The sequence below is a fragment of the Leuciscus leuciscus genome, assembly GCF_965113295.1.
Source record: "Leuciscus leuciscus genome assembly, chromosome: 16".
Taxonomy (NCBI): domain Eukaryota; kingdom Metazoa; phylum Chordata; class Actinopteri; order Cypriniformes; family Leuciscidae; genus Leuciscus; species Leuciscus leuciscus.
In genome coordinates, this window is record NC_138740.1 from 30,350,196 (window position 1) to 30,371,328 (window position 21,133).

Here is a 21,133-nt window from a genome sequence, read left to right on the forward strand (position 1 = left end):
TGAATGACTGGATTTAGGACCTGTGCCATTTTTCTTTACACAAAGTGAGAATCATATGTGTTCTGACATGAAGGTTCAACTCCTTGTGATAATTACATTTACATGTGTGTACTGTGGTGTGTAAGAACAGGAAGAATTTACCATGCTGACCTCTGGGTCGCCCAAATCAATGGTCCATAATCAAGGTCATCCGGGGGGCTCAGCACTGTTATTTTTTCTCCTTCCCTTTCTCTCTTCAGCTGATAGTTGACACATGAAGAAGACAGCTCTGGATTTGAATGTGAAAATGTCTGAGAACAGAAAATGAAGCTGTGGGATTTACAACCACTCTGCATCAACATTACAATGTCCAGTCAGGATGAGAGAGACCTACGATTTATAGTTATACATCATACTGGAACACACACACACACACACACACACACACACACACACACACACACACACACACACACACACACACACACACACACACACACACACACACACACACACACACACACAGAGAGAGAGAGAGAGAGAGAGAGAGAGAGAGAGAGAGAGAGAGAGAGAGAGAGAGGGAGGGAAATCTTGAGATGTCTGTCAGGTTTTCTACCTCACATGACCTGCATACTAAATCTGTGAACCGAGATTTACTCACTGGCTGGTCTGTGTGTCGCTACAGCAAATCATTATGGTTTAAAATGCTCATCCTGTCATACATGTGCACTTTTTAATGCTGGCATAGGTGCATATGGTATCCCTTGACCAAGGGAAAAATCCACAAGAACACGTCAAACTGCAATTGCAGTACCGCTGTTGACCGCTAGATGACTCTTCGACTCCAGTGTAGCACTGCACCTCCGTCATCGTAAACAAAATGGATGACCAGTGTTATAAATACCGGGGTGCGTCACGACCAGGGAGGGTGCCTGCTGTGCCATTTAAGTTTCTACAGTTTTTGATGGCTCAGCAGAGAGGAGGAAAAAAGGAAGATAGATAAATTAGAGAGAGCATGGTCATATGGTCTCCAGGTGCAAACATCCCTCACAGCCAGTCTTAAAGAAGAGAGGCGGTGTATTTTCCTGCCTCTCTTCTTTATAGCCTAACGTTATAACGTTCTACACAGGGCATTTTTGTTTTGTTGTTGTGCAATGTGTCTGTGTATAGCATGAATGTGAATATGAATATCTTTATATAGCCTTGAAAGTCCCACCTTTGGGGTTTCTGTTGTCTCTAAACAAAACATGCAATCTTTTTTAATTTTTAATTTTATTATTGCACTCGTTTAGTAAGAAGCAGTAGGCCTATAAAAAGATGACTGAAGGAAAAAAAGAAGGAAATTGCAATGCTAAGTAGGGGCAAAGGAAATTAAGCATGTCAATTAAAAGAAAGCTATAAAGCAAATAAAAATGGCAACTGTTAGCCTATGCTATTTTATAAAACTCGAAAAAGAATGAAATGGTAACGTGAGGTTGAATGGAAGTTCGGCTTTTCAATGAAAAGATCGCATTAGCTGGACCAACTTTGAAAAATAACATTTTAATTTTTATATTTTGTAAAAACAAAGATTGATTTTGAGCTAGGCTATAAGAAGACATGATTTAGTTGTTGTCAGCAGTATTTATTTAAATACAGTATTTAATTGCTGTATTTATTACAGTGGTGACATAGCCTACAGGGGAGTCCAAATGTCTGTGTCCAAATGGCAAAAAAAAAAAAAAAAGATGATAATAATTTGGAACCCACTGTACATTTTGGACAGCGTGACAAACAGTCACAGTCCCTATTCAAGAAGATAGTAGCAGATGTGCTTACGTGACTCGAAAATAGCAGCCAGGGGTTTTCGCCAAGATGGCTGCCAAATGAGCAAACTTGCTCCAGTGAGAATTTTGGTCTAGCGGATAGAAGACTGGAAAAGATGGGGAACGAGAAGGGAGAACCAGATCTGGAAATGCTACAAGTTGGAATCAAATGCACTTCGCCTTAATGAGCCCCACTGCTCAATACGTCAGAGCATGTGCACTAACTACAAGCCCACAGCTCCTTAGAAATGCATGCAATCTTCTAAAGAGCAAAATCATATTTTAATTTAATGGTATAAAGCAAATAATCCAATACCAGTGCTATTGTTTAATTGTATCTGCAGTGTGCATGTGTATCTTTGAGTCAGGCCTGCAGATGTTGCAGCATATGTCCTATTAGAGGATCCTGTGCACCACTTTACCCATAAGTGTCACCATAATAAGTTCAAATGGCTTTTGTTTTCCCCCTTATATTTTTCTCGGTCCATTCGGTTACATATTATACCTTGCCTGAGAATTGGGCCTGTGGACAGGGAAGATTCTCTGTGGTGGGCATAAGGTGATTACACAACGTCTGGCACACCAATCACGGAGCGGCACCATGCTGACTCCTGGACACACACATGGCCAAACTAATGTCTCTTTCTCAATGCATCCTTCTGTTCCATTTTCCCTCTCCTTGATTGCATCTTTTCCCTTATCAACCATTTTATTTTCCTCAACTCTTACCTTTTTGTCTCCTCTCCACAGGCTAACATATTCCTATTCCAGCCCCAAACTTTGTCATTTTAAATGACTTTTGGGCTCTGTAACCCTGCATTTTCAGCATTTGAAAGAACGAGAAGTACTAATTTATGTATATACACATTTATATAATCATTTACTTTATCATGTTAAAATATGCTCCAGCATTTTGGAGAATGGATAGATGGATATAATTTACTTTATTATACCGTTCAAAAGTTTTGGGTCAGTAAAATTAGTTTTTGAATGTAGTTAATACTTTTTTAAATATTTTTATTTTTTTATTGTTTTTTTGCTTTTTAGATTACATAACAAAGATGACATAATATACAGATAATCAAATGAAAAGAAAGGGAAACAAATCAATATATACACCAACAAATATACAGACCCCCCAAAAAATAAAAATAAATACATTAAGGCCTCCTAGTACAAGACGCATCCAACAATACTTTCCTTACATATCTTCTAATATACCATCAGATATATCCCCATTGTTGTTTTTTTCCAAGAAACACATAAAGGGTTTCCAAGCATCTTCAAAATCCCTATATCCGCCTTTGATAATATATGTAATTTTTTTCCAACGACATATTGATTGCCATCTCCCTATAGGCTACTTGGTGCCTCCAACTTTTTCCAATGAAGCGCTATAAGACGTAGTTAATACTTTTATTCAGCTAGGACACATTAAATTGATTAAAAATGACAGAAAAGACATTTGTAATGTTACAAAAGATTTTTATGTCAAATAAATGTTGTTTGTTTCATCTTTCTATTCATCAAAGAATGCTGAAAAAATGTATTACGTTTTCCAGAAAAATATGACACACCTGTTTTTAACATCGATATGTTTATTGAGCAACAAATCAGCGTTGAATGATTTCTGAAGGATCATGTGAAGGCATCTGTAGGATCACTTAAGACTGGAGTAATGCAAAAAAAATCAGCTTTGCTATTTTAAAATGTATTTAAATAAAAATAGTTCTTTTAAATTGTAATACGATTTCATAATATTACTGTTTTACTATATTTTTAATCAAATAAATGCAGCATAAGAGTCTTCTTTTAAAAATATTTAAAAATCTTACCGACCCCAATCTTTTGAGAGATAATATATACTGAGAAATAAACATGGTTCATCTGGATATAAAGCTTACATGAATTTTAAATGATTAGATGTGACGATATGGTGCAAAGACAGTCTGAAACCCTTCATACAAAAACGCACATGGCAAGACTTTCTGGGCAACGAGGCAGCCTTCGGTTTCAGATACAGCCTTGGAAAGCATTGCAGCTGAGTGAGGACGTTGCAGGGAATTCTGGGATAAGCAGAGAGCGAGAGCTGCAGTGCAGCCACCATAATCTGTTTACGGTGTCTGTCTGTATAGATGCCAGCTTCTCTTCTCCTCTCTCACAGTTCATACTCTGAGCTGCGGCACTACACACGGCAGTCGTAGCAAATGGAGGCTGTCATAACATCAGCATCCATCACTGTCAGACAGGCACCAGTCAGCTACAATACAGGAATGTCCCATAGTGCTATTGCTTCAGACAAACACTCAGTCCCTCAGGACACCGCAAACCCACGCACACATAAACCAACAGTCTGTCTGACCACCTGAAAAGAGGAGGTACACCTACTTGTGTTTTTATATTCAACATACGTAAAAACTGTCATGACCCACACTAATAGATGTTTTTATATTCTAAATGCCCATGGAAAACTTGCTACAATGACATCAGGTAGTTGCAGTAGCTAAAGTGTTCAGATTTACAATACTTTTAATTTTGAAGTACTGTATGTAGTTTGCAGACAAAATTGAATTAAATCTTTTTTCATGTGTTTATAAATTATTATATTTTTTTCTGAAATAACACCACATGGAATGTAACAAGGTCACGTGACAACAATTTTGCAAACTTATTTGACATGTATATTTTTAAATAATTTTCTAATTAATTTGTTGCATGTGTTTGTGTGTGTGTGCTGTTTATTTTTGCTATATCATATACTGTTTTAAGCATAATTGGTAAACAGTTAGCCCAATACTATGTTCGGAAAGGAAATGGCGCATTCTACGGAGCCCCTAAAGGGACATGGTGATGGAAAAAAATCTGAAAAATATATTTCAATTCTTTCCTGTTCTATCGCAATTCTATAGTTAAGTAATTATATTGTATGTATTTATATTGTAAATTGTATTGTATATTGTATTTGTACCGCTATATCAATATGCGGATTATTGAAATCGTTTTTTTAATGTGCGCTTGCTATTCACTTTCACTTCGAATTTGCGTTCGCGTACTCCGTGTGACTGACCACACATTTTTTAAGACAGCCTAACATATTTGTCAATGACGCTCAGGATCTGTCGTGCACAAAATCCTCCGACATCGCAGTCAGTCATCTCTCCCTCTCTTCACATGAAAAGTTAAATCTGATGTACTTTAAAGTCCACCTCAGCAAGACTACACACTGTTTCACACAGAACATGTTTTTGCTGTCAATAACGTGAGACACAGGTCAATGGAACGAAAAAATAAAAGCGCAAGGTCTAGAGATGCGTTTTTTTAGTTGAACTTCTTTTAGGTTCTTCTTTTTTCTTTGAGAACCACATTTTTAGAATGCTGCGTCATGCTGCAAAAGACACGAGCGCAACGGCTAGACATCCGTCTAGCACGTGTTTATATTGAAAAACAATGGAAAAGTAGAGCAGTGGAATGGAAAAACGCGTTCTGTTTGAACGGCCTCTAACCATGTCGCTTTAGGGGCTCCGTAGAATGCATTACTCATTTTCCATGCCTTTCCGAATTTAGGCTTTAGGCATCTGTAGTATGCAGTAGGCAGTACGCTAATATTTAATTCCTAACATAGCCAAAAAATTATTTCAGATGAGTTATCTGCAGTGTAAAACCCAAGTGGTCATGGTCTGGCTGGTTAGCTTCAGTTAGTCTCTGCTCATAAATACCATAACTACAGCATTATGTGGTTAAAAAGGCATGACTGAGTGATGAGAGTATGCAGGTAAGATGACACCTCTTGTACAGTTCTTATGTAACTCCAGACACCGTGTCTCCACCTGAGCACACCGGATGGCATCAGACCTGCTGTCCTCTGGCTGTTGTCCGCAGGGAGCTGCTGTCACTGTCTAGCCTGAGAGCCCAGATAAGACAAATGATTATGTAAATTGTAATATGAGCTATTTGAAGCTATAAAGATCTAAAGAGGTTACAATTATACTTTGTATAATGTGTGTATTACTTTTAAGTGTCCAAATAATCATAATCAAATTATTTCATTTACACCTATTTGAATAAAAAATGCCTTAGAGTATACTGTAACTTGTTTACTGTAACTAAATAAAACAGCAACTCTAAAAAACCCACAAACTTAAGCCTTCCGTGAAGCATGACAAAAGTTATTAGCATGTTAAAACTGTTTAGAATAATCACATGCATTCAACAAATATAAATCCAATTGATTCAAACACAACATTAGAGATCATTAAATATCAATAAAGAGCCTTTGAACACACCTGAACAATTCATTTACATAATAATAGACAGCAGTGACCTCTCTATGTGACCCCAATCAATATACCTTATTGCATATCAGGAAGTGCCTACCTTTATAATTACACCTAAATGACTAAACCAATTTTTAGCAAATCATTTCCATTCACTGGCCTTTCTCTCCCAATGGAAAAGCAAGTAGATATTTAAAATTCTATGATTATATAATGCCAGTGGCAGTGCAGTATGCTGCATTTATGTCAATGCTTGAGTTACTGTTACATTCTCAGATTGGGTACCATAGCAACCACCCTAATGCAGAATACCTTCACAACCATATGGCAGTGCGACCACCCTCCACACCCTAAACCACTCATAGTCCATTAGCAAAAGCATAGCAATGCCATAGCAACCACAATAAAGCATCCAGAATAATTTAACAACCGCATAGCAATGCCTTAGCAACCACCCTGAACACCCAAACCATGCATAATACCTTAGCAACTGCATAGCTATGCCTTAGCAACCACCCTAAAGCACTCACATTCAGAATACACAGAGTAATGCCCTTGCAACCACACTGAACACATAAAACCACTCACAGTTACATAGCGAAAGCATAGCAACACCCTAACAACCACCATAAACCACTCAGAATACCTTAACAACCACATAGCAATGCTCTAACAACCACTCTCAACACACAAAACCACTCATAATACCTTAGCAACTGGATACCAATGCAGTACAACCACACTAAATCGCTCATAATACTTCAATAACCACACAGCAATGCCTACAGCACCCACCCTGAACACCCTAAACCACTTATAATACCTTAGCAACTGCATAGCAATGCCTTAGCAACCACCCTAAAGCACTCACATTCACAATACCTTAACAACCACATAGTAATGCCCAAGCAGGCAACCACCCTTAACATCAAATTATTTGGTTGTGGTAATTCCATGGATTTGTATAATTTTTTATTAATACTATATAAAGTCGTAATTGCAGGTTGCAAGTTTTCTCCTGTTGTGTTCCTATATTTCTATTTTCATTATAGCTGTACATGTAGATTATAGTCCAAAGCTCTGTCTCCTGTTTTAAGGGGTTAAGTGTTGCTGCTTCCCCGTGACAGCCGCCTGTCTCTCTGACTGAACATTTCTATCTTACGCAACACAAAATTGAAAGCCAGCCCTCCTGTGTTTTAGTCCTCTGGAAATTTAACAGCTCTCGGAGAGAAAATGAAACACCTTTGTAGTCACATCCTGTACAGAGTAGAGCGACAGAAAAACCGGATGCTCTGCACCCATGTCTACAAGGTTCTCAGTACAATGGCTTCCTAAAGACTTGCAGCTACGCTTCTGCTATTCTCCTCACATAAGAATGGGCATGTGACAGCTCACCTGACAGACAAAGAATGTATACACTTGAGATATTCCATAATCCCCTTCAGACAAAGCTGTTCCTTGTTGCTACAGGAACTCGGCACATCGATGGCCTCAGGATTCAGTCCTTCCCAACCTCTGGAGATCTTCTGAGTTAGCCATGTATTTCTGCACACAGAGGTCACCACATTAGCCACACACCATTGGCACTTCAGCGTGACATATGTTTGCAAGATGTGCGACTATGTGTTGTGTGTTTATCTTGGTTGTGGATATATTGTGAAATATTTTGTGCTGAAATATTATGACCTGAATTAAACATTTTACTGTGTTCGGTGCTCCAGCTGACCTCTGCAGTTGCATCCGACATCTGCAAAGAATCAAACGCCATTGTAACAATGCATTTTTTCCCCATCAGGTTTACGCAAAACTGCTCTTCAGATGCTCAACAGCCGACCTCAGTGCTGTGAAAACATCTTGTTCACTGAATTGCATTAATTTCTTGATTCCATAACAAAATGATGGAAATGTGTTACTTAGAATGCTGCAGTAAAACAATAAAATTGTTAACATTGAAAAAAACCCAAATTGATACATTTCATTTGATTTGTTGGGTCTATAATATAATATAATATAATATAATATAATATAATTTGTTGGGTCTATAATATAGTTGTTATATAACATAACATAATATAATATCATTTTTGTAGAGGGGTTAAGTACTTGTATTAGTTGTATTTATTTTCTGTAATAATAACAATAAAGTGATAATTGAATGAATAAATAAATATACACACAAATAATAAAATAAGAAATCAACACATTTGAACAACATTCCATTATTTTCATAACAAAAATGGAAAAAAGATTAGACCTTTTAAAAATCTTTAGATTAATCAGTTAAAAAAAATAATTTATCACAAAATCAGCATTTATAAAATAGTTATTTATATTGTATTTATTTAATAATAGTTATTTAAAAATATTATTAGCATTTATAAAGGAATAATTTGGGTAAGTACATATTTTATTTGTATGTTTTTCTGTAATAACAAATAATAACAATAAAGTAATGAATGAATGAATGAATGAATGAATGAATGAATGAATGAATGAAACATGCTTTTCAATACAGGACTGGAAAAAAGATTATCCTTTTAAAAAACATTTAGATGAATCAATTTCATAATTTATCACAAATCAGCATTTATCAAAATAGGTATTTAATAATAGTTATTTAAAAAATATTTAATAGCATTTAAAGAGAATAAATTGGGAAAGTACTTACATTATTTGTATCTTTGGTTTGTAATAACAACAAACAAACAATCAAATGTAGAACAATTTCAATAAAATGCCAAAAGATTAGCCTTGAAAAAACTTTAGATTATTAAATTATTTATCACAAAATCAGCAATTATAAAAAATTGTTATTAGATGCAGTTCTAGCATTAAAGATCACAATTTGAGATGTGCTTTATTAATAGTGCTTGGACGCAACCGCTTGGAAAAAGTCCGAGGTGTTGGTTTTGTGCGGAGGAATAGCATGTCCTGGTGTGTTTTCTCTGATGAGTCCTCTCACAGGGCCCATTGCACTGGAATAAGTGAGTGCTCAGGCCATTCTGAATTTTTCATTGGCCCCTGGAGTTCAAGACACACATAGTCTTGCAGGTGTCTGCTACAAGAATGTGTGTGTGAGTGAGAGACAGGTCACCTGATCTCTGCCCAAATCAGTTAGACAGTCATTCTAGACTTTAATCGGACCAGGTCAAGAAGTTTTGACCGACAAGGGCAAGTGTGGGAACCAGAGACTGAGTATTTGAGTGTGTTGTCAGACTCTTATGTGTTTCTATATCTTGTGGATTTATTTATTTATTTATTTCTATCTGAAGGTCATTTGTTTAAACATCATGATGTCTTCTAGAGTTTCAGAGCCGGATGTTGTGGCTGTGACTGTCAATCATGTGTCTCTTTCACATCGATGTGACATCCCAGCCTGGAAGACCAGTGTGTATTTGTGTCTATGTTTTCTAGTGTTGTCAAATCGATTATAGGCCGACATATTTTAGGGCTGTCACAATGAATGCGTTAAAGCATGAGATAATTTTTTTTTCAGTTTATCGCGTTTAAAATATTTAACGCAATTAATGCAGCATCCATTTTTTTTGGCCACCTTTAGCGTTCCTGATAACGCTCTTATTCATGCAAATGCTTTTAATGCATTCAAACATTCAAAAACACAAAATTAAGACAAAATGCCCATTTTGTCGAGTATCCTCGCAAGCACAGTCTTATATGAGTTAAATGAAGTTTTGAACGTAACGTGAAAATGAAAAGCTTGTCAGATCCACGCGGCAGGTCTTAAAGAGACAGCAGCCTAATAAACAAGAAATCACTCACTGCTCTTGACTGAATATCATCTATATTTATTTTATTTACATTTACATTTACATTTATTCATTTAGCTGACGCTTATATCCGAAGCGACTTACAATTGCTATATATGTCAGAGGTCGCACGCCTCTGGAGCAACTAGGGGTTAAGTGTCTTGCTCAGGGACACATTGGTGTCTCACAGTGGATTCGAACCCGGGTCTCTCACACCAAAGGCATGTGTCTTATCCATTGCGCCACCACCACCCATTTTATAATTTATGCAGTGAAGACTGTGATGTGTTTGATAACTTTATTAGACCTCTGTTAGACCTAGCTAAAAATCTTAAAGCACTGTTTACAAGGTTACATGGGTCAAAAACAACGACAACAATACATTGTTGTGCATTTTGACAGGCCAAGTAAAAATATGAACCGGTCTGACTGGGCCAATAGAAAAAATTGAACCCTGATATATTGAAGCGCACAGGTAAATGTGAAATTTATTATAATGGGTATATGTGAAGACTGTTTTAAGTTCTCTTAAATTAAAAGTTGTAATATATTTTAAAGCATAATAAATGTTAAAATGCTTTCAATTAGGCTATCTGTAATGCTGAATGGCTATAATTAATGGCCATTCTTCACTGAAAAGATGCCATTAAACAAATATTTTAAATATAGGCTACTGTCTTTATGTTGTTTCTACATTAATTTGGAGATTAAATGTGAAATTGTTACAATATAAAAATATTTTTAAAAATTCAATGTTACACACACACATATATTTACAAACTTTTACGTTAGATGCGATTGATCGTGATTATTGCACTATTTTTTTACATTAACACACTAACAATATCCTAAGAATCAAAAACTACCTCCTATGGTGGCTGTCAATCAAATAATGGGAGGGGTGATCCATGAATTGGAAAGTATGGTTCCCGTGTGTTATGCAGGCGAAACTCAGAGAGAGTTGGAACTAAACGTAGTGCGTTATAAAAGAAAAATCACTAATCAAAGCATGTTTCACAGTTGGGAAACTTCTTAGACTCCAGCAATTACATTCAAATAAATAGAAAATATCTTTCAACCTGTTTCTTCCAGGTATTGACTAATCGTGGGTAAAATCGCCCACTCCAGTAGTCTTGCCAGAGGAATCCGCATCACTCTGGCCCTCTGTCCAGTCCAGCTTTATGCAACATCTGCTGAACTGCGGTTTGATTTCTCCATATAATCATCTGTGATTAAATGACAACCGAACATGAAGGGCATTCATGTCTGTTTTATAGTACCCACTCTTTTTTTATCCGGAATCATTTTGCATTCTTGGTAAATCACAAACATCTGGTCATTCCCATCTGCTCTAACGATTTGTGGACGGGACGCAGAGATTATGAGACCAAAAAAAATATATTAATGTTGGGGTCATTTAGAGACAGCAGAAGGTCAGAACCGCTTTTAAATACAAACATGTGCAAATAAACACATTCTGTATGTAAAACAATCCACAGAAACCTATGCTTTTACTGAATACTTTTTTATCAATGACGCATTAAATTAATCAAGAGTGACCAACATTTATTACGTTTTTAAAAAAACATCAATTTCAAATACATGTGTCTCTTTTGTTTCAATTCATCATATAATCCAGCAAAAAATGATCATGGTTGCCACAAAAAAAATAAGCAACATTGATAATAATCAGAAATGTTTCTTGAGCAGTTTATTTGCAAATCTGATTTTATTTATGTGTGAATGAATGTTATTACATTTTTGTGAAGCTCTATACATTTATTTGTAAATCTCAATCTATTTATTAGGAATAATGCAACAATTCCATCCTCATACCATGTGACACTGAAGACTGGAGTAATGGCTGCTGAAAATTTCATGCTGAATAAATTATACTTTGAAATATATTAAAATACATTATTTTAAATTGTAATAATAGTTCACAATATTACTGTTTTTACTAAAAATGCAGACTTGGTGAGCATAAGAGATTTTTTTGACCCCATTATTGACCCCATCTTTTCATTACCAGATTTTATTGATCGGAAATGGGGGGAAAAATGCGGAGTGAGCATTTTTATATACCCCCACATAAAGATAGAGAGAGCTGGGAATGTACCAGGATGAACGTTAAAGGATGATCCTGCTGACTGAGCATGAACGTTAAATTATAAGAGGCATTTCAGAGAGCGCTGAGGAAAACAGTCACACAAAACCCTTCTCTGACTGACTGCAATGCAGAGAGACAATTAAAGAGAGAAATATCAGAAAATGTCTTCCAGTAAATACCATTATTTTAAAGTGAAAAATGTTTTTCACTTTAAAATAATGGTCCAGAACAGATCACTAGTAGTCCCTGCAGAGTAACTAGGCAACACTTGAGTAATTAGTGAATATGATGGATTACACAATTACACGTTTCTCAGAAACACGATAATGTTGTGATTAGTAATTAATTGGTAATTCTTTATCATTTGTCAGTTGAGGCTAATCTCATCAGTAATTATTGATTACCTAATAAGGAACTATCTTAGTCCTAAATTTGATATTTCTTTCTGATTAGTTTCAATATTAGTTAGTAGCCGAAGTGTTAATGTAGAACTACTCATTTGTCCTGCATTACTAATGATGGACCATTATTCTAAAGTGTTACCAAGGCCCCGTTTACACGTACATGGTTATTTTGAAAAATGGAGACATTTCCCTTCGGTTGTGCCCCTCGTTTACACGCAAACGGAGAATTCGCCTCTGAAAACGATTCTTTCTAAAAACTCTAAAAACTGAGATTTTGGAAAACTCTGTTTGCATGTAAACTGAGAAAAACTGAGTTTTAGGCAGTCGACGTCACAGTATGCGACAGAACTTGCACTGCGTCAAAGGTGCGACCTATATTTTCGGGATTCTGATTGGCTAACATGGGCTTGAGCTTCTCGTTACACTGCCACCTACAGGTTTGGCATGCTCTTGACGGCATATACACGGGTTTGTGTAAACGAACACTTTTCTGAAAATGGAGAGGGTGAAATGTCCGTTTATGAAAATAACCGGCCATGTGTAAACGTAGCCCAAAACAACTTAATGGAAGCCTTGATAGAAAACAAAAATGTGTGTGTGTGTGTGTGTGTGTTTGCTCTGGTCTCTGTAAGGAATCTGAGAGGATGACATTGCTCTGTAGTCTGTGATATTGTCTGAGAATGACACATAATCACTAGCGGGATTGTGGACATTGACTCCCTGTTGCTCAGTCATCAGGGGACGAAAAGCTAGACACAAAAGAGGTCAATGAGAGAGAAACAAACAGTTCTACAGTTCCTTCAAATGTCAAGGTCTCAGAAGCCTACGGCCATAAAATATGGTCCTCTAGAAACTCTCAACTACAAATCTGATGGAAACATACTGTTCATTTAGAGACAGTTCAGATTTGTGGATTGTCATTAAAGGTATTATTTGTAAAGTTTAGGGTTGGAGTTTGAAAGTAATGATTGATAATAGCTTACCTCAGAATTGAATCTGACTCTTTCTTACCGAAGACTGGATTCACAAAGCTGGAATTTATTGCTGGGCTGACGTTTATCTTGTATCCAAGGCCAAAGGAACGCACAATCTGAAACCCTGAGCAACAGAAGAAAATGAGCCATCTTTCACATTTCCAACATCCCGATGTCTTTATAATTGGAAAAAGCCAAAGTAAGTCAAATACCTTGTACAATGTCTGAAAAGTCATGGTCATAAAAAAGAGACAAAAAAGCCCAGTTTTAATCACAAATCACTGGTCAGGAAATAAGCAAGAATTGCAAAATTACTGTAGATAAAATAACTTAGCACAGAATAGCCTTTCCCAACTTGGAGACAGCTTTTTACAGGAAGAAGAGTCAGTGTTGTTCTTAATTTCTTAGACATTTCTAAGCAAGTCCATTTGCCAAAACCTTAGGAAGATGAGGGATTACATTACTTTGAAATAAATTCCATGACATCTAATTTAAAGATTGTTTTGAATGATATGGCTCTCTATCATTAACTTCAGGTATTATCCAATAGATGCATCACAAACCATATTCCTTTCTTTTCTGTTTCTCTTACCATTTGGTGGTGGATTGTCCTTCCCTTCATTAATTAAAAGAGCTTGACTGAGCTAAAGGAATGTTCATAACTAATTTAACCTTAGTTGTTTAGCCTTAACAGTTTTGTCAACAAATCCGACATGTCTCAGACTACAACCAAACCAAATAATATGGAGGTAATGAGAAAGAAAAAGGAGGGCAGAACGCTTGAGAGAGCTACAGATTCTTTCCATGCTGTCTTATAGCACATAGAGTGTTGTATTAAGTCTTCGTGTAGTCGGCTCATTTGTTTTCTCTGGCCCATATACACCGTCTTACACGATGTTGTCGTCATAAGCTGCAAGGCCATAATTCAGCGAGCCTGGTGATGCATCCACCAGAGCCTAGATGTAGATAACTACATCATCAATCATAAAGAGGCTTTATGCCATTTGTGCGTAGTTTAGAAAACTGCACATTCAACAAAACCAACTTTGCCAGCAAGTCTGCCTGGCTCCCGATGCCCCAATTTCTGTCTCTCAAAAGGAAGTCATCGTTGTGTCTGAGGTTTTATTCTCATCTCCATGGCAACGCTTTGTATGTTTGATTTGTTTGGAGAGCATATTAATTAATTAGTGTGATTGCCTCTTATAGTTCATGTCCACACTGGTGGTAGATTCAGCCTTGCTGATTGACGCTGTTGTTTTTTCCCCAGCATGTTCATCTTCACGCTTGTTTGCCTGCTCAAAAAATGCATGCGAAAAAATGGACGATCTCGAGAAAATCTTAAACACACTTAAACACAGGAAGCAGAACACACTTGTTTGCAGAGACAGGACCCCGGTAAGTCTAGCCCTGTGGTTGTATGTGAGAGGCAGGTGAGGTGGCTTGTGTTTCAGTAGCGTGTAAACACATCCCAGCTTGGTAACAATGAAACCGGGCACATGGTAATCCAAGCAGCCCAGCCCATGCCAGCGTCTGCCCTCACGATCACCTTAGTAAACACACTAGCAAAGCTGCTTTATCCAGATATAATAATACGCCTGACCCATGATGATATTTCAGAAATGATACAGCATGCAGATCTGATAAAGCAAACAGAAACAAATAGAAGGCATACAAATTCACCTCTGTGTCCTAACCAGTTTCCAACAACTTTTGTCTGTCCACATTGCAAGTGGAAATGCTATACGGAACAAAGTGAATCTACATATATTTGAAGTTTATTTTGCATTTTGGACCAATAATAATATTGCTTGTTGCAGTATCAGTTATGCTAAAAATGTAAATTAACATGGAAGAGATTTTTTTGCTCTATCACACCTGGTCAGGATGGTGTAAATTCATTTTAACTTCAAAGATGCAGCATCTGTTTACCTCTAAAATGAGCCAAATTCTTCAGTGTGCCATCCCGCAGAAGCTGACTTCACCAAGTGCATCATCTTTGTTGATTCTGGAACAACATTCCAATCAAACAATCAGATTTGAGGGACAAGTTCAGAGTTCATCAGTGTTATTCACATATCATTTCACTCTGATTTTAGGGATAACTTATGAGTAGGATTAGGTTTCGGGTTAGGCATATGGTTAGGATTAAATGTTCAGACAGGAACAAATTGTGACAAAATCAGGACATGCAACTGTTCCCAAAGCCACAATAATTGCACAATCATTTACAAAAATAAGACTTTGGCGAATATGTCAGTCAATTCCATTTCGGTTCCAGTTCAAGGAGGTCTATAATACCTGAAGAAAGCTTACTATAAAATGTAGCATTCCCTTTCAGCTCAGTGCATGACTGAAAATGTCAAATACATTACCATTTTGCAATCTGACAACTTTCTTATTATTATCAATTTTGAAAAGATTTTTTTTCAGTATTCTCTGATAAATAGAAAATTCTAAATAGCCGTATTTATTTGAATTTATTTATTTAGTAAAAATGTAAACGTATTACCTGTCCATCTTTAAAAAAAAAGCACAAAAAAAAAAAGCATGTTTGCTGAATAAAAGTACTAATTTCTTACAAATTAAAAACTTTTAAACGGTAGTGTATATAGACTTTAAGCCCTATTCGGACGGGATTAGTTTTACAAGGGTTGAAGGAGTAATGTAATTTTACCACAGGACGTCTGTAATATTAATGGCCAATTCGCACGGGACAATAAATCTCTGTAAAACCAGCAGAAGTGGGAGGGGTAACTAGATTTATGCACCGCTGTCACCTCCCTGCAGTCATGTACGTATTACCTTCCTTCCTGATATCACGTGCGCAAACACATATAAGCTACATATAACAGTGAGGTCCGGTCGAACGATTTATTCATTAAATTAATTCAACTCTGATTGGATTCTGATGGTAAAAGGGACTTACCTAAAGCTAGAAGAAGTTTCATGCCTCTGACAAGTGCTTTCAACCTTCTTTTTTATCTGAATGGTATGTGGAAAACACTTGAGTTTTGCCACATACTTGACGTCCCACCACCTAGAACGCAACTGAATGCTGTTTCAAGCGCCTCCATACTTGGAAAAACCGCGAAAAAGTACTTTTAAACAGGAAATTACAGAATATTAGTATTATGTGAGGTAATTTTTCCAAAAGGAAAAAGTCGCCGTATAACCTTTACTGACATTGTCCGTAATGGCACATTCGGACGGGACTAAAATCACTGAGAAGCTCTGGTAATAATTACTTTATCCCACCTCTCCATGTTAAACTAATCCCGTCCAAATAGGGCTTTAGGCTCATTATAAGCTGTGGTTGTAACCTAATAATGAAAAACCATGGCAGAACAAAACTTCAGCATTTATAGAGGTGAAACTGATAAACTGCATTTTTGTTCTCCTGAGTAAATCACTTCATTTCAGGTATTTCCAGTGGGACTCTCCCGGCACTTAGCATAGATCGAGTTGGATGAAGAACATCTACCAAATGCCAAGTTGCTTATTTGGCTTCTCACCTAATTCCTTTTTTTATTGTTCATTATAATTTCTCTCAAACTGGCTAGGACACCAAGCATACATTATATTTAAATTATGTTCTTAACGTTACGGATTGGCCAAGTAGTGTCTACTTATGCATGGTACCGACATCAAAACAGCAACATCTAACATGCCAGCAAAATCCTCAGTGTATGGTTCAGTGCGTTTCCTCCAGGCCTCAAAATCTGGAAAGGCCAGAAGATCTCTTTGGTAACTCTTCTCACCCTCGTGCCTAAGGGAAGATCTCGAAATGTCTTTGTTTTTTTTGCTTTGTTGTTGTTGTTAGTCTTGCTAGCCTTATTATCAGGCTCAGAAAGCCTTTCGATAAAGCATCCAAGCAAAAGGAGTCTATCCTCAGATAGTTAGCAGAGACGACCTACAGTACAGAGCTGGAACCAAGCCTCAAGATGTTTTACCATCTTCTCTGTACATTGGGCTGTTTTAATTTTCTTCTGTATCTAAACTTGGGGATGCTATTCAAAAAAGGTAATGCTTTGCAATGACACTGTAAAAAAAGATTTTTAGAAGATAAAAAAACAATCAAACAAGTAAATAAACAATAAATAAAGCAAGATTAGATTACTGGAGTTCGTTTTACAAGAGATACTATAGGCTATCAGTCTTTGTACTTTTCATGCTTTTCAAGTTTAATGTTTAATTCGATGTATTTTATTTGTAACTATTTGTAAAATACTAAGTGAAAATTGTTTCAAGGTTTGATTTTTTTATAGTTTTTTTATTGATTACGGAGCCCCTAAGGGACATCGTGATGGAAAAAATGATGAGATGGGAGGAAAAATATATTTCAATGCTTCTGCGTTCTCTCGCAAAACATTTGTGAGAGAACGCAAAAGCATTGAAATTTCAATTTGTGATATTTACATATTCAAGCATTGACATATAATTGTATAAACTGAATAAATATCCAGTTTCACTGAGAAATAAGTCAAATTACAGAAGGTAAATTGGTTGCAAATGTAATTTTGTTGACTTTAAGGGTCTTGCTTGTAAATCAGAATAAGTTGGCAAAACTCAAATTTGGGTAATCAGTTACCTCAAGTTAAGAAATTCAAATTTTAAGCAAGCAGAACTAGCAGATTTTTATTTTGTACTATACATGTCAACTGCTCTTAACTTGAAGTATTTGAGTAAGATAACTCACACAATATTAATTTAAAATGATCATGTAATCTCAATTTAAAGGGGTGGTTGATTATGATTTCACTTTTCTAACTTTAGTTAGTGTGTAATGTTGCTGTTTGAGCATAAACAACATCTGCAAAGTTACGAAGCTCAAAGTTCAAAGCAAAGGGAGATATTTTTTAAAAAGAAATAGCTTTTTAAGGACTACAACAAACGGCTGGTAGGGACTACACAAGCTTCCTCGCGGGTTAGTGACATCACAAACCCTAAAATGTACATAAACCCGCCCCCGGGAACGCGATTTATAGATTATCATTACAGAATATGCTAATCAATGATTAGAAGATACTACACATAAGCTACATAAATTCATCAACTAACATATTGTCTACATGTTGTCACTTCTTCTTGAGTCTCCCCATCTTTGTCTGACTCCGGTTTGAACATAAAAGAACATTGTAGCTTCGCCCCCTATGCTGGGAGCAGCAGCTCATTTGCATTTAAAGGGTAACCCCCCCCCCCAAAAAAAAAAAACATGTTTTTTTTTTTTACACAAACTCTTCTAAATTAGCATAGCAAAAAATTTAACAAATCTCCCACTTAACACTAACCTTACACACACACACAAAAAAACATTATATAACACTTTATTTTAGCATGTACTCGCCCTTTCGAATAACAGCAAAGCATGTTGGGAAATAGAAATTCCTGCCCAGTTTCTGTTAAATTTAAGTTTGTCTAAATTAAAAGAAACAAGTTGATTAAACTCAAAACAATTACACAATTCAGATTACTTCAAATGTGTCAGTTTCGTAATCTCAAAAGAAAAAGAAAGTTGTAAATACTCATTAAAGTATAAAAGTAATACTCAACTATTTTGTTTAATTTAAGTTTGCTCTACTCAAACCAATTAATTATTTTAAGCGTCAGGGTTTAGGGCACATTTATAATTGTTCACTGCCTGTAATGGGGTTTGAACCTACAACCTTTCATTTACCAGCACAAAACATCAGTGAAGTTCATAATTTCTGCACCAAATTGAGCCGCAATCTTTGTTTGAACATCCCGACTGGTTCAGAAATAAAACTGGCTCAACCAATGGCATGAATTTGGTACAGAGTTGAAGAGAAAGTTTGACAACAGTTATTATTGTTTTGCCATTGTGGTGCTGCTAATGGCTAATAAATGACAAAACTTACCTTTTAAACACTATATGGACACCCAAGAGTCCTTCTCCCCTGCTGTCCGAACAATCCATGCAAACTGCAGTCGTTGAATCGGTGAGTTTTAAATGAAACTGCAACTCAAGGACATGACCTCTGTAGAAACGCATATGTCTGTGTGATGTAAGCCACGTCTCTTTTGTTCCACCCTAATGACTGCACTGCCAAAGCAAACATATTATTAGCAAACATTTCAGATAAAAAGAGAATCATTATGTAACGAATGTGTCAAAAATAGTTTTGCTGACCTTGAGAAACATGGTGGGAAACATTTCAGCGGATCATCGCAACCAGCTGTTCCCTTGAGTGCAGATGAGTCTTAAATTATTAGCATGATGTGATTTTTATTGTTGCATAAGAGAATTTTTGGAAAGCTTCAGAGAGCTGATAAAGTGAAAGAGAGAGAGAGAGAGATGCTCACACATCTGGGAGCAGTTCCTGACATGGGTGACTGGCTCTTTCACTTCAATAGTGGTGATGTGAAGAATGATCAATCATGATACACCTCATTCAGTTTATGGCTGAGCGTCACATTTCTAGGACAGCTGCCGCTGTGTCTCACGTACCTATTCTTGGGAGTTGTGGCAAGATGCACAGGGAAACAGGAAACTGTGTGGCTGCAAACACACATGCAAGCAAAAACATTAGCATATGCACATGTATACATTCAACCATGATAATGAAATCCCACTAAAAGTTTACACTCAGAAGTCCATTTCTCAATCCATTACTTGATTACAATTCAAAATACTTGTTTTTGTGTGTGCAGGGCATAACATAGCAGCAAAACCACTATCGGTCAAAAGTTTTGAACGATTTTCAATGTTTTTGAAAGAAGTATCTTACAGTATATGTTCAGTAAAAACTGTACATTTTTGAAATATGATTACAATTTAATGTAACATTTTTTTTTTATAGATATATTTTAAAATGTCATTTATTCCTGTGATGCACAGCAGAATTTTCAGCATCATTACTCCAGCCTTCAGTGTCACATGGTCCTTCAGAAATCATTCATATCAAATAAATGCAGCCTTGGTGAGCATAAGAGAATTCTGTCAAAAACATAATAAAAAAAACTAAATTATTCCAAACTTTTGACCACTAGTGTATAAATGTGTAAAAGGGTCTGGAGTGTGCTGTCAAGACATTTATTGGCATGTGTGTCGTCTTCAAACATCAAGTGTCCAACTAATACCATAAAAAAAGTGTGAAATATTTAAATTTTTATCTTGCTATTTAAAAGTTCACCACAAAGGTTAATGAATGATTACAGCTGTCATTTTAACAATTAGCATCTTCTCAAACCTTTCAACTTTTCTCAAGCATCTGTCAATTAGCTATATTTTCTACACTGTAAAAAAAAATTACATCCCCAAGTCAAAAATTTCTAGTGACTGGTCACATCTAAATTTTTCAATTAGTCTGACGTATTATTTCTCATTGAGCCAATGTTAACAGACAATTGCAACAAGAATTGCACTTGGGCCAATTTAAAAATTTAGATGTGACCAGTCACTAGAAAATTTTGACTTTGAGAGGTTAGACATTTTTTACAGTGTACAAAGTCAGTCTTGAATGGCACTTTAAATTTTGCATGTCTTTTGGAATATCGAAATATGGGATCTGAGCAGCAGACAGTCGTGATGGATTTCTTCTTGGGTTGAAGGTCAGGTAAACATCTTGGGTTACTTGTGTGTAAGATGTCGAGTTTAATTTCAGGTGAGGCCAGAGAACGCAACAAACCGAACATGATTCCTTGAGGACCGTAGTCTTCTTGTTCACTGGTGTGTCTGGAGAGATTTCTTCAACCTGTAAAGCAGCAACAGGGATATTTTCAATTTCAATTTGTATCATTAAACTTGACCACTTAAAGGGTTAGTTCACCCAAAAATTTTATTTCGGTCATCATTTACTCAT

The 21,133-nt window shown here is 36.3% G+C and overlaps 1 long non-coding RNA gene across 1 annotated transcript; it reads right to left on the bottom strand.

Moving 5' to 3' along the window:
• Window positions 1–2,903: 2,903 nt before the first annotated feature.
• On the bottom strand, window positions 2,904–19,352 carry LOC309477370. The gene is made up of 6 exons (XR_014198615.1): window positions 19,190–19,352; window positions 15,243–15,318; window positions 13,323–13,437; window positions 7,745–7,805; window positions 7,454–7,603; window positions 2,904–5,685 (listed from the first exon to the last, which is right to left on the bottom strand). It is a non-coding gene; the product is annotated as an uncharacterized lncRNA (long non-coding RNA).
• Window positions 19,353–21,133: the final 1,781 nt, after the last annotated feature.